The following is a 15,062-nucleotide window of genomic DNA, read 5'->3' on the forward strand; positions in this document are numbered from 1 at the left end:
ATCCAATCGATTTCCTCTGTACTGGAATTTTCCAACCTAATTTTATATCCCTCGGAACACAGCTATCTGTCTAGGTGTATTGACAAGACTTGATGTACATAGGTCATTTAAAAGATAAAGGTCACATACTTACCATGCCTGCAGACCGCATTTATTAAGATCACCCTCCTGACTTTCAACATCATCAGTGTCATCTGGACTAATGCTGGAGTAAATGAAATGTGGCAGAACAAGAAACTGTTGCCAAGTGTGTAGATGTACATACATCAGCAACACATAGGGAAGTTCAGACTTATTAGGCCCTGAAAAACCAAACTCTTTCATAAAGGCAGCAAAAAGAATAGTCTTTGCAGAAGACTGCCTAGCCTGTGATTTTGTAGTGCTTTCAATCAAGTGGAGAATAAAAAGGAAATTGCTGACCTGAGGTTTATGGAATAGTACTTATATAGAAGGAACAAGTTCTCAATAAGGGCATGTTTACTGCTGTTTAATATTCACATTTCAGGAACACACAAAATCCAAAATCCACTGGGAATCCCCAGTGAGAACTATTGTACTGGTGTCCATTACTGTTATTTTTGGAAATTGCTCTGGATTAATACTGACTTTCATACAGTTGCTTGGAATCTGCATGTCTGACTGAAGATCTGAGCAGCTCCCTGTAGGAAATGCGTGGCCCCAGTGGAAGTGCCTTTCTGATTACAAGTTATTACACTGGCTGTGAGGCCTGTATTAAATAGCCCTGAGTACAGCCATTGTTAGTATTACAGCATAGGTTTCTTTGCACCTCTTTTTCAGGATTAGATGCTAGTCAATAGGAGAGTTTGGCAAAACTGTACTCATGAGAGAACTGTTCATGAGTAAACATTCCAGGAGATATTTTTATCAACATTTATTCAATTTCACTATAAATGAATAATTCTATTTGTATCTTATGTTAATTCAAAATTTGAAGATTTAGTATTATCTTCCATGATCTTGAGGAGATATAAGCTGGGTCTCTATCTTGCAAATTGGTCACTACCTCTAAACAAGCACAAATCTCTTTCGCTGTTTAAGTTGCACAGAAAAATAAACCTTGAGGGGCTGCTAACTTGGTCTTCTTGCACTAAGAAAACATACAAGCGTATAAGGTTTTAATTTGTTCTAGACAAGTATGCATCATTTTCACACTTCTAGATCCAGAGTTCCATTAAATCTATTTCACTCTAAAGTATTCAGTGCACAGCAGAGACGTTTTCTTGCTTTGAGCTCTCATTCTCCAGACTATTCAGAGTCTGAGTTTACATTTCCCATGATACACCACCATTTTCTTTGCTGCTTGCTTACCATATGTACTATGAGTACCCTGCCATAACAAACAACACAGAAGAAAAGATCTGGATGGGAAGTCCTGGCATAAAGATGAAAGGAAAATGCAACATACTCAAACTTTACGTTCTACAAAGTACCATCTCAGTTCTTTAAGACTAATGCTTCCAAGAAAACAGGCACTTCCAAGGGAGAAAAAAAAAAAAGGCTTTAGCTTTTAAACACTTAAAAAAAAAATCTTTCAGAGGAAAATTTCCAGCAAAACTTCCTTTACTTCTGAAAAGAAAATACTTTTTGCTCATACATTCCAAGCTCGGAGTGCTAAAGAGGAGACCTCCCAGAGAGAATAAACGCATGCCAGTGCAGAAAACTATGCCAGGAAGGATTTGATTTATTATTGAGGCTTCTTCAGATTGCAGATTTCACAGTATCCATTCAGATGCACTTTCTCGCTGAGAGTTTTGTCTAATGCATGCTTCAAAAAGGAGCTTTAAGTGCACTTCTTAAAAATAAGATTCTCTGAGAACTTGGTAAAGCTTAACCTTTGAATAACATGCTGCCAAAGGGTTACCATTAGGTTCTGTTCTCATGGATAGCCAAGACTCAAAGACCCTCACACTTCACCATATCTAAGCTGTAACTGCACATTCTTTATGGGGACTAAGGCTCATCTCAAGTTCCTACATGCAGTGCCAGAAGACATTATCTGCTCATAAGTGAGCTGAGAGCAGAACACAGGTTCTTCTGTTTCCATTGCACATTTTATATCATTGCAATAAAATTGTTGTTGAATGAGAGTGCAAAATGTTGCACCCAAGAAAATTCAGAGAAGAAAATTACATTGTCAGTTTGCTGGGAGTTATCTAGCCCTATCTCTTGTCCCATGGCAGGATGGGCTAATCTTAAACTATTCCTGGCAAGGGCTTGTGATAAAGATGGACAAAACTCCCATGAGTCAATCTCTTTCCTACTACAAAATTGTTTTCCACATATTAAAACCAAATCTCTTTTCTGAAATTTAAACTCAAAGTCTGTTTGCTCGATAAAGAAAGGTAGAGAACAAATTATTCCTTCTGGTAGCTGTTTCCTGCTGCATGTTTGAAGACTCCTCTCATATCTTCACTCTTCTGCAATACAGATAAGATAGACCATAAATACATCTGCCCTTTCACAGTGTATTGCAATGGCTATTGAAATCCAGGAATCAATTACACAGATTACAAGGGACTTGAATGACAGCGTAACAGGATATAATACCCAGCTTGTGTATGAATGAACAATATGTGAATACTTATTTAACATCAGTATTTGCCTATGGTGATGGCTTTATCTAATTAATTACTTTATGAAGTGCTTGATTATGATAGCAGTGAATGTCTTTCCTGCCCACTCTTATCATTTACTTAAAACTTCTCTGTTCAATTGAGATATACATGCTTACGAGAGCTCATTTAAATACTAGGTAGCAAACAGTGGCTTCTCAGTCCCACATTTTCTTTCTTTTTTTCCCAAAACCTGTTATCTGATGATCACAGCTACTAAATAAAGACTCTTAATACCTCTAGCAGATCAGATTATTATAAAGTCAAATGAGAAAAAAGCAGCAGCCTTTCTTCATTTCTCCATTTTTAAGATCTTTCTCATATTTTCTCTATTTGTGCCAAACTTTCAAGATGCAATTGGAAATGTTGGATACACTCCTTTAAAAACATTCTTAGAACAAATTACCAAGTACAATTCTGTGAAAGAAGAGCAGGCAAGCTGATATTCAAGTATTCAGCGCTTTTTTTTTGTTGCCAATCACTGCTTCAGAACATTCTTAGGAACCAAATTATCTTCTTGATTTTTTCCTCAAGTCCAACTCTTTCCGGGGCATTCCTGATTTCACTAACCATTTAAATTGATTGTTTTCATACAATTCCATGAAAAATTTCATTTCAGATACATTCACATCTGGGAGATTATCTTGATCTCTGCCAAATTCATTATCATATCTGTTTTGTGAATCATTATTGCTTTAGGATTCCTTTTAATCATGTGTGTATACCATCCTACATCTTTAAAATGTACAGGCCAAAGGTGCAATGAAGAAACAAAGCTTAAAAAAATAAAAAATAAAAATAAAATACCCCCCATAGCAGATCTAAAAGTTGAATAAAGAAAAATTTCTCTTGTCTACAATAAAGTATGTCATTCATATGTCATTTCCCAGTCTCCTTATTCATGAAGCAACTAATTGCTAATGTGTGAGCTGTGTTACAGACTATTTATCCATAAGCATAGATAATAGGTTCAGCTGAGGTGTGAGAAAACCGTGTTGTCTTTATATATTGAGCCTGTGAGATCTCTTGCAGTGCAGAGCAGTGTGATCAGAGCTGTTGAGAGCAGCATGGACACACATAAGCTTAATGACTCAATTTACTGCTACTGTCCTGACAGAGTAGTGAAAGTGAGACATCATGGACCTTTATACAGATGATGCTTTTACTGAGTCAGAATCAGAACGTGGAAGACTTCAGTCCACACTTGTGTCCATGTCTGACATCTAGGGGTTTCACAGCACAAAATTATAGGCCGTTACTGAAAAAAAATAAAAAAATAAAAAATAAATCCACCAAACACCCTTGCTTGTACATAGACTCAGAAGCAACAGCCAAGACCACCTAAATAAACTTGTTTTGGGGGAGTAAACATAAATACAGGGAGACTTGAGAGCAACAGTTACCTGTAGAAAGTCTACATTAGGGCTAAAACAGCAAGAAGAATCTATAAGTCCTTTACTCCAAAAAACAATTAGCATTGTTTTCATTTACCATTTTTTCTGGGCACCGTGTGGACACAAGACAAATCTTCCCATGCCAAATCTGCAAGGAAGCAAATGCAACAAAAGGTGCGTAGAGAAGCAGCAGAGAGCTGAAGGTAGTACCTGAAGTCTGTGTGAATTCAGTGTAGAATTATCTTTTTCAGGCTGTGAATTACATATGGAGGCATTGGTTCATAACCCTGAGGCCAAACTGATGTTTGTTTCTGAAGATAGCATTCCTTGGATGACAAAGAAGCAGGACTGCTCTAGGTGTCTCTGTCCACCACAAATGGCAGAATATTAACTGGCTGATTTAAGCAGAATAAACAGTAGTATATGAACCCCAAATAGACCGAGCAAGGGTCATTATCCTTCTACTGCTGATAGTACAGAACAAAAATTGCAAGGCAAGACTCTCAGACATTAACCTAACCACTATGATGAGATTTCTCATCTCCTTGCAAAGTTTATACAGAACAGAAAAAAAAAAGCCACTTTATTTTGCTATTATTTTTTCAAATTCCAGTGAATGGTGAGACTGAGTAGGGAAGAATAATTAAATGCTGCAGTAATTAGGCTGATTAATACTGGGATCATATCTGACATTTGTAATGTGAACTGAAGGACAACCCACAACATGGATATATGTGATTATGACATTTCTTAAAGTGCATTCAGAGATTGAAATCAGTAGATAAATGTGAGTCATTACACACTTGTCTTTTTGCTTTCTGTTTTTAAGATCCTTTTTTGCAGTGACTTCAGGAAAAAAGTGAAAGGGATGATGTTTACAAGCTTTTATGAAAAGTCCTTTTTTTTTTTTTTTTTTTTTGCCCTGACTGCTTTAACATCTAAGCAAACAGCATCTGAAGAGACAGACTAAAACATTCTTGTCTGTTGAATTCAGAACAATGCACATAGCCATGAAATATATTCCTCTGCTTGTTGCAAGGTAGACACATTATCATCTTGCAATGTTCAGCCCTTGAGACCAGCTGTCTCTGACCCAAGTCTGAGTTTGGTTCAGTACAACTGTGTGACCTTGGGTAAGATTTGCTGAGAAAAATGTTCTTGAGGTGTGAAAAAGTCCATGAACTCAAGTGACATGAGATAAGAAAAGCAAAAACACAGAATTGTAATTGTTGAGGTAGTGATAGAAGCTTGAGGAAAAAATATTCACAAGAAAAGCCAAAAAATCCCACAGGAAAAAATAAAAAGGGATAAGAAAAGAATTAAAAGGTGCACAAGCAGTGAACAAACAACCCACTCTCCTAGGAGTGATGGAGATCTGCCTTTCTCCACCAGCATGATGAGTGTCCGCCAGCACAGGGGACTCAACAGAAGCAATGATCTTATTAATGCTTAAACTCACAGCCCATTAGTCCTACCCACCTCCTATGAACACAGCAGATAATATCAGTAATATCCTGATGCCAGAGACTCCTTGTTCATGGGGAAAGGCATCCATACAAAAGTGACAGAGGGATGGGGAGGGTTATGGTCTTTGTCATACTTTGCTTTCCTAGTTTGCTATCCTAGAAGCTCAGTCAAACACTGCTAGCTGTAGTTCAAGAACAGAACAAGCACTGAAGGATGCTTCCTTCCCAGACAGCATCCAGTCACAATGTTCATCTGGGAGAGGCTCTGACTTCAGAGACTTCTGCATTTTAACAGAGGCCACAATTAATATTCCCATTCACATAGCACTGATATGAATTCACTCCAGCTAGGAAGTGGCCCTGTTAGCAGGTTTAAGGTGGAAAGTAGGCACCAATTTCCATCTGTATCTTAAAGGCCAAAGAGTAAGTGAACACCACATCTCTAAGGAGAACAACACTGGTAGGACACATGCTTCATAAAGACATAGTAAACATTTGGACACTTTTTCTCATACAAATAGGGCCTTGCACACATTCCTTAGTTGCCACTAAAAGAACAACTGCAGGGACATTGTGATTTAGCACAGTGAAAGGTGTCCGTTGACAATGCCCTGGAAAAACATCTGAAGATGGAGTAAATTTTAGCTGTTTGGTTTTCTTCTCCTTAGAGATCTAGGACAGACATTTGAATGAAACTGATTTTTAGTAGTTGTTAATTCTAAAGACTGCTAAAGTAAACATGAGTTTTTACACAAATTTCTGGACTTTCTGAAATAGAGAAAAGAAATAGAAGAATTCTGTTTTTGCCACGGAAAACAATTGGAAACTGTATTTATTGTGAAAGTCACATTGTAGTTGTGATTAAATAGATGTAAGCAAGGAAAACTTCAATGGTAAATGAACAAAGATTGTTAGCAAGTAATAGTACTTCATTATTATTTTGGTCAATTTTGTTTCAGATCTAAAGAAAGATTTAGAAGCCTGAAAATTTCTTTTTTATTTCCCAGTTATGTCATCTGCTCTAATAAAATATATTTCACTTGCCAGCAAATCCTGTTGCGATAAAATAAACTTTTCTTTCCTCTCTCCACCTCACTGTAGTCTATGCTCAATATCAGGAGTGTTGCAGGAGACCACACTGATGAGACAGCTGAAAAACTGTACAGACATCAAAATTTTTCATTCATATACTTAAGGTTCTAAATTAACTAATCTTCATTTACATATATGTATTAAGGGCATAATTAGAGGATAGTTGTGGGCATGAGACAATAATGAGCTGTTCTCATCAACCACACCCTCATGAGTACGGCAAGCTTTTACTTCAGGAGTAGTAAGACAGTCATGCAGGTCAGACCAAAGAAATAACTAAACATCTTTCTATATTTCCTTCTCTGTAAGTCACTCTGCTTTTGTGTTGATGCATTCAGGAGCCTCTTAAAAATATTTAATTGAACCTGGCTATAGTGTGGATGAAGGATCAGGATGCAGTTATAGCTCTGGAAATCTGGAATAATGCAAATAAAGGATTGCAGGAAGGAACAGATTTCTTTTTCTGCTTCTACAATTCTGAGCATAAACAAACCTTCTAATCTGCTGGTTTCCTCTTATAATTGCCAAGTAAAATGACATGTTTCAAATATTGCCAGGGGACTGTTATACCTTCTCCGAACTTTGCAATTGGTCTTCTATTTTTCAAATATAATCTTTCAATGTATCTGCCACTGCAGTGTTAAGAACATTTAAGAAGTTTCAATTTGGAACATTTGTCTTTCAAATGTGACCAGTCTTTCCCAATATTTATTTCCATACTTTTCATCCAAAAATAATATTTGATGTCATCCGCTACTGACAGGTCTATCAGTTCTGTATTTGACACACATATATCATCCCCCATACTGCTAAGCATACCAAATGGAGAATAGATCCATGAAGGCCATCAGTCAATCATATTGTTCATCTTTTGCTCACCATAGATCAAGTAGATCTTAATTATTCCAAGAATGTTTGTCCATTCTGCTCTTTAAAGGCTTTTATGATGATAAAGTTTCTGCAGCCTCCCCTGGCAATCTATTTCAGTACCTAATTATCCTTACTTCTGGAAAGTGTTTCTTTTTAATGTCTAAGTTAAATTTCCCTTGCCACTATTAATAAGGCCATTACTTTTTGTACTATCCACAGTGGACATGAAGGAAAGATTATTCACTTCTTTGCAACAACTTTTTATGTGTTTGGAGATTACTATCATGTTCCTTATCTGTTTTTCTTACTTTTAAATCAAACAATCCAAATGACTGTAGTCATTGTAGTGCATTTATCAGACAGACGTTTTCAGACCTTTCTTACAGGTCATACTTCCAGAGACTTACAACATCTTCATTGTACTCTGGATATTTTTAAATAGGTCCAGTACCATTGTCTATGTGCAGTTAGTGTCTTAACATCTGTTGTATCACACAAAATGTTGTCAGGAGTTAGACAGATGTAAAATTAAATATTCTGAATATGCATATTTCTTTCTCAATTTACAGTTAATCTTTCTTTATGGCAGATCCACTCTGTGTGAGTATTCTGGAGCTGCATAAAACAGAGACAATTGTGAGTGTTCACTTATGTCAGCCCAGGATCTCCTTTTACCATTCCCACTTAAGCCATCCATATGTCCACCAAATGTTCTTTTATTTACTGGTCCTGCTGCTTTAAGCAAGAATATTTTGGTTTCAAATTGCTGGTCATGTGCAAAGTCAGTGCTTGAGGTTCTAGACCCTACTCACATAATTTAAGTCTGCCATATAACCACCTCCTAGCATTTCTGAACATTATCTAAAATTTGGATCAATCCCTAGCATAGCCATGTAAGTAAGTTAATTTAAATAACATTTATTAACCTATGGTATCTCATCCAGCAGAGGCTACCAGTGATCTTGTTCTCAGCTTCAGCTGTTCACTTTGTAAATCCTATCAAGCCTTCTGTGAGGGCATTTGCACCTACTACTTCACAGATGTACTACTGATGGCTGCAGAGGCCCTATGTAAGCTTCTGGTCTAATCTATGCCTTGAAGGAGAACTGTCATCAGTCTGATCTGATCATTCACGCCTCTGCACAGATGTTATTCACTAGTGATGTAAACCCAATGAGAGCCCTGATTTAATAATCTAATGTAACATATGGTTGATGCCGCTCTGCAAAAATTTAAAAAAGCTGCTCAGGTACTTACATTCAAACTAAAGTTGAGGCTAAAATGGCAGAATCATCTGCAGAGGAAAAACAAATAGTTCTTTGAGAGAATACTGCAAAAATTGAAATAAGGCAGTTGATGTGTTCTGTGATTAAATGCATCTATGTACAGGAATCTTTCTGTTAGTTTTCTGGTATATTAATGGTCACACTGGGAAAAATCCAGTCCTAAGGAACCTGGGAGATCAGGTCACATGAGGAAAGGTGGCCATTCTAAGTGTAAGCCATCAGTTCCACTCCAAATATTAGTCACTAGCCACAGAAGTCAAGCCCAATCTCAAACTTGCCTGAACCTCAATCCTCATGAACTACCTGTGAATTCTGCTGTGGCAGGCATTGATTGGTGATTATAAGATTATCTGAAGGATGAAGAAATCATTGTGCTAGATGCGAATAATGTGCATTTGTGGTAGATGTTCCCAATCCAGCAAGATAGATCTCACTGTGGCTTAGTCTCCTGGGTCCTGGAAGGCCCAATACCTACTCTTTAAAGATAGAGCTCATATTCATATTATTAATTTTGGTTCAAACTTGAGAACAGTGAACAAATAGGTAAAAATAGCAAAATGATGGTTGGTTTGAAATGCATAAGCCATCACTCCTGAAGCCACACTCCTCCTGTGGCTGTATTTCATTCCTTAATCTAGTTTCAGCAACCTTCCACACAGATCCATACATGCCCGAATACCAGCCCTTTCCGCATGTTTTGCCTGGACTGAGGGATTTCAACCTTCTAGTGTTTAATGCTTTGCTCCAGTAACCCTCCAGCTTGCATTTAAGAACTAAAGCCTGAGACTTCTCAGAAGTCTGCTGCCCTCCTACAGTCAGTGAGAAGAGGCACTTTGGCAAACCCGTGTAGTCAGCGGAAGCAGTCTGACTTTAATCAAAACTGGATATAAGCATATTTTGTATACCTCTTGTGAAATATAAGCAGCTGAAACATTATTCATTATGATCCAGATAAGACAATAAGATGAAATTTTTTTAAAAAAGGAAGTCATTTTGCAATATTAAATTTAAACATACTATTTGGAAATGTATCAGAAGGAGCACTACATAGAATCATAGAATTGCAAGCTTGGAAACGACCTGCAAGACCATCTAGTCCAACCACACTCCCATTCCTATCAGTACCACAAGCTACTAAACCATATCTTGTAGCTCCTCATCCAGGCACCTCTTGAATACTGCCAGAGACAGTGACTCCACCACCTCCCTGGGCAGGCCATTCCAGTGCCTGACCACTCTCTGAGAGAAAAAGTTTCTCCTAACGTTCAACCTAAATCTCCTCTGGTACAACTTCTGGCCATTTCCTCGGGTCCTACTATTTGCCTGAGAGAAGAGGCCAGACCCTTTTTCATCACAAACTCCCTTCAGGGAGTTGTAAAATGCAATGAGGTCTCCCTCGAGCCTCCTCTTCTCCAGACTAAACAATCCCAGCTCCCTCAGCCACTCCTCATAAGACTTGGAAAGCATATTCAAATGGTTCATTTTTGTATTTCTTTTCTCCCATTGATCATCATGATTTTACATCAATAAATGCATTGTAAGGTAAATTTTAGTTTTGATGGAATTATATTCTATTTCAGAAACAGTATTTGAACCAGTTTGAAATACAATATCTGTGCTTTGTAAACAAAATATAATGATTCTATGAATTCTATAAAAGAGTCAATCAAATTATTTAGCAAATAATAAAAGCCTTAGAAATATAAAAAAAGAATTTTTAAAATTGAAAATTGTGTCTTTTTTTCCTCTTTCTTTTATTGCCAGCTTTAATTATCTTCTGCTTTGGCTGAGGACTATGGAAGTGTCTGCACACTTAAAATGAATACGTATGCATATCTAACTGACTCGTGCTCCTTCAGAGATTTATTCTTTACTCTTTCCCTATTTCAAGGATGAAAGGAATAAGAAGGCTGAATCCATTTTAAAAATTGTTGTTATTTTTAATTATTATTACTTCACCTTTGTCCTATTCTGCACCTGATGTCAATTCTTTATGTTAAGAACTCAGAGAAAAAGAAAGAAAACAAAAAACTTTGAAGTATTTTCCTTCATGGCATGACATTCCTCACAGTTCTACACACTACTACTGAGGCCTTTTCTACTCATAAATTACACTTTCATTGATTCATATTGTTTTGTATCATTTTTTTTCTTTTGAAAGAGAGAAAGAGTGTTGTTTCTATGCTAAACAAGATAAAACAATCAGAATTGATCAGGAAACGTGATCTAAACTATTGTATCTATAAGGTAAACCCTAAAATCAATTTCCATCCCACTCTGACATAAGGATGAAGAAACAAAAGAAACAATTAGAACAAACACAGCATTTATAGAAATACCAGGGTTGCAAAAGCAAATATATCAATCAGCAGTGATATTCCTTAAATGAAATAAAGAAGAGTAGGAACAATTCCATCAGAGATGTTGTGGAAAACATGTCAGGCAGTTTCCTTTCATGGCATTAATCCTAAATGGCCCAACGTCCATGGCAGAATGAATTGACGTCTTAGCTATGTTTTCTGGGTTCTTTTTCTGAATTTTAGAAATGACAAAGGTAAAGGAAAAAGCAAAGAAGCTGAAGATGGTCCACAGTGAGTATAAATCAGTACAATCCTGCCAAATTAAAGAGAGCTTTCTTGATTTACAGCTGGGAAGACCATACAAACAAATTACATGTATGGTAAAATAAGTGAAAAGAAAATCAAGGAACAGAATATGATTTGTTTTTAAAGACAAGAATATGTTAATTAGAAATATTTAAGTTTGGCAGTTAACATTTATGGAAGTTCTTTAGGGAGCTGCATCACAAGATATGATTCAGAAAATAGCTGTTTTCCATCACCTTCTCCTTCTTAGCTGCCTAGAAGCCTGGAGTGCCAATTACCCTTGTCATTACCTCACAAAGGGCTGGATGAAATACTCCATCATTCATTGATCATGCATAGTGCATGGCCTGTAAAGACACTGGCTCTAACAAATATAGTTATGAACATTATATATATATTTAGCATAAAAGCTAAATAAATAAATGTCGTTTTGTGCACTTAATCTAATGTCAATATCTGTGGAATCAAGAGGTATTTAGGCTTAAAATTCATTTCCATGGCAGAGAGGTCTTTTATTCGACACATTTTTCTTTCATTTCAGTAGATTTTCCATTAAGAATAAAACTACTGACTTACAGCCTGTGGTGCTTTGTAAATCCTTCATGTTATACCTAAATGACAAAAATGGGTAGAAGTAACAATAAGGAGTAAAAGAACATAGAATCCCAGGAAAGGGCTAATATCTTTTATTCATTCTTACTGTTGAGCTGTGGGACAGGTAGAGGGGCAGAATTTTGATACTCTTCTTGAACTCGAACAAAGTGCTTTAAGTTGACTTTTTATTTTCTAGAGGTTGAGAAGCTGGGAAAGAAATGATAAACTGAATATTGTATTCCCAGTCTGACATCACCTGCCTTGGTGGTATCTAATCATCCACTTCTAAAATAGCCAAGCAGTCTTCTGCTTCTAGCCAACTTTAATCAATTCAATTTATTTTTTTTTTTTTTAAGCAGCAGATATTTTCCTGATCTCTCACTGGTGCTGTAAAACAAAAGTGACATCTTAGAAAATTACTCTTGAAGCTGACTCCCGTAGAGAAGATAATGTATATTTTAAGATCTTCTTTCAGAAATTAAACCTTCTGAGAGGTTGTCAGAGGTCAGGAAACAGACATTGCTTTAGAGATTTATGCATTAAAGAAACACTTAATTATCAATTATACACAAAGGCAGTTCGTAAATGATCTTTAAAAATGAAAAAAGAGCAAACTTTGTAAAAAAAGTTAAAGATGCATGCCTTTGGCACTGCTCAGTGCATGGATTAGACACATTTTACCTCTTAGTCCCTCTTCTAAGGCTGTTTTCTAAATTTCTAACAAAGGCTTATAAAGCACTACGAGAGACTTCACCTTATGTGAGTTATGATTTATTTTTTTTTTTTTTGTAATTGCTGGTATATTTGGGAAAAAAAAAAGCTCCTTTTCTGCTACATTAATTAACAACAATTCAAAATTTGCTGAAATCTCAACTGCCTTTCACACGAATAATGATGAAGATCAATTTTATCATCTTATATGTCGCTGAGTTTCTTGTAAGTCAATCAGGTTGATGTTTTTAGTTAAAACTGGAATTACCTCTATCTTGAGATTCAGCGGGGATGGTAGGAACAAGCAGAAGGAGAAAAAAAACAAACAAGAAAGGGCACAGACACACTGCTTCTAGACAATTTGTTGGCTTGAGAGAAGGTTTGCGATCAACTTTGGTTATGCAGTTATTAGTCGGAAAATCTGGCTTAGATCATGGCTACTTTAAAGAGGTTTTGGGATACTGAACAGAAGTAGGCTAGGAAGAGTATTTATAGTAACTTTAAGGGGTTTAGACACTTTGTTTGCCTTACCTATAACAGATAACGTTTCTTGAGAACCTAGCATAGGGTTGGAGCAAGTATTTCTAGAACAATTCTTACTAATTTAAGATTGCAAAGAAAATCTAAATTTAAAGTCAGGAATATAATAAAATAATAATAAAAAAATCAGTGTAAATAAGCTCTGATTTTATGCAATCTTTTAGTTTAACTAAATCTTTCAGTTAGTCAGAGTCCTCTCCATCAATTGTAGCTGGGAGTAGAACAACAGCTCAAGGACAATCAATTCTTTAACATGACTTCAGGAAAAAAATGATGCTGAGAAATGCAGTCCACTCTGGGGCATTTGGGGAATCTCTACGTTGTAAAATTCAGTGTAACTCAATAAGCAAAAGCAAAATATCTTTTCTATTCTGTATTTACTTAGCTGACAGAGATACCACGGGGACAGAAGTAGGCTTACGTGTAAGTAGGCTTACGTGTCTGGAGAAAAAAAAAAGAGAGAACACAGGCTTAAATCTGACTATAACTGACAACAGTATTTATAAATGATTGAGAAACTGTCATTAAGCCTCCCATACAGATTTACTTCCAGAAAATTAGGCTTTAATCATGTGATCCATAAAAGGATCAAACAGGGCTCTATCTACGGCAAGTTAATTAGTGCTATGTGGGACTACATCACCCAGCGAGAACGGTTTCAGAGAGCAAAATCCTCTCCTTGGTTTTGCCCTCAATTTTATGAATAAGACAAGTTGCTGCTTCTGTTCTCCTTATCATTCTCCATTCTAAAACTGTATACATGCTTTCTAGTGCTTATCTATCGTTACTTATACTATAAGTCTCTGTTTTCACCTTGTCCTCTCAATAGCACTGCACAATATTTAACGCATTATTAGTGAGAGTAAACCTATGCTAAGCAGCAGAGATGTCTACCTACGAAGGCAGGAGTATTAGCAGGGCAGTGGAGCCAGCAGGTTTACAAGGATGGTAGGAAGCCCAGAGAGGACAGATGAAATTCTGCAGTATAAAACAGACTTGCTTTGTTGCCTGTAATATGGTCTAACTTAACAATAGCTGAACATAACAAGAATATAAAAGGCAGACTGAGCATTTAATACCGTTCCAAAAAGAAAAAAAAAAAAAGGCATCCATTTATTCATTTCCCACTAGCCCACTCTTGTCAAGGGAGATAACGCCTACCTTTAAAAGGGAATAGAATGTGCCTGCTGGTTTGTATGCTATTGAATTGACCTCTGATTTTCAGAGATGCATTTGGAAAGTTTACTTCTTAAATGGGATTTCTACTAAAGGATATAAAAATCCCTCCAAGGGTATTTACAGTGACTGGTTAGCTGGTGTTGACATTAATTGTGCTGGCATATTTTGCAGAACAGCCTCCAGTGTAACATTAGCTGAACTGTAAGCCCCTTCCATATATAACAGTCTAGATTAATATACTTCATAGATTCATCTCCTACTTTGTGCTTATAGCTCAGCTGAAAGAATTTGGGCAATTTTATGCAGATGTCTCTTGGGCTGAGCCCTGTAGGTGCATTCATAATGTTTAAGAATGTGCTTTTATTTACTGCATATCTTATACTACATAGACTTCTTTCACAAATCTATTCTCCACAGACAAGATAACCTTTCAGAGAATAAATCTCAAAATCAAACTACCCAACATCCTATATGAAGTGTGAAGCTTTTCATTTTTCAGATTATAATCTTCCTACATATCCAGCCCTTCTTCAGTTCATAGTGTCATTTATCAGAATCACAGAATGGTTGATGTTGGAAGAGGCCTCTGGAGGTCAGTCATGTAGTCCAACTCCCATGCGCAATCAGGAAAACCCAGAGCAAATCAATGGGACAATGTCCGACCTGTTTTTTATTATCTCAGATGAGGAGA

The sequence above is a fragment of the Tympanuchus pallidicinctus genome, unplaced genomic scaffold (genome assembly GCF_026119805.1).
Source record: "Tympanuchus pallidicinctus isolate F22 unplaced genomic scaffold, pur_lepc_1.0 scaffold15, whole genome shotgun sequence".
Classification (NCBI taxonomy): Eukaryota; Metazoa; Chordata; class Aves; order Galliformes; family Phasianidae; genus Tympanuchus; species Tympanuchus pallidicinctus.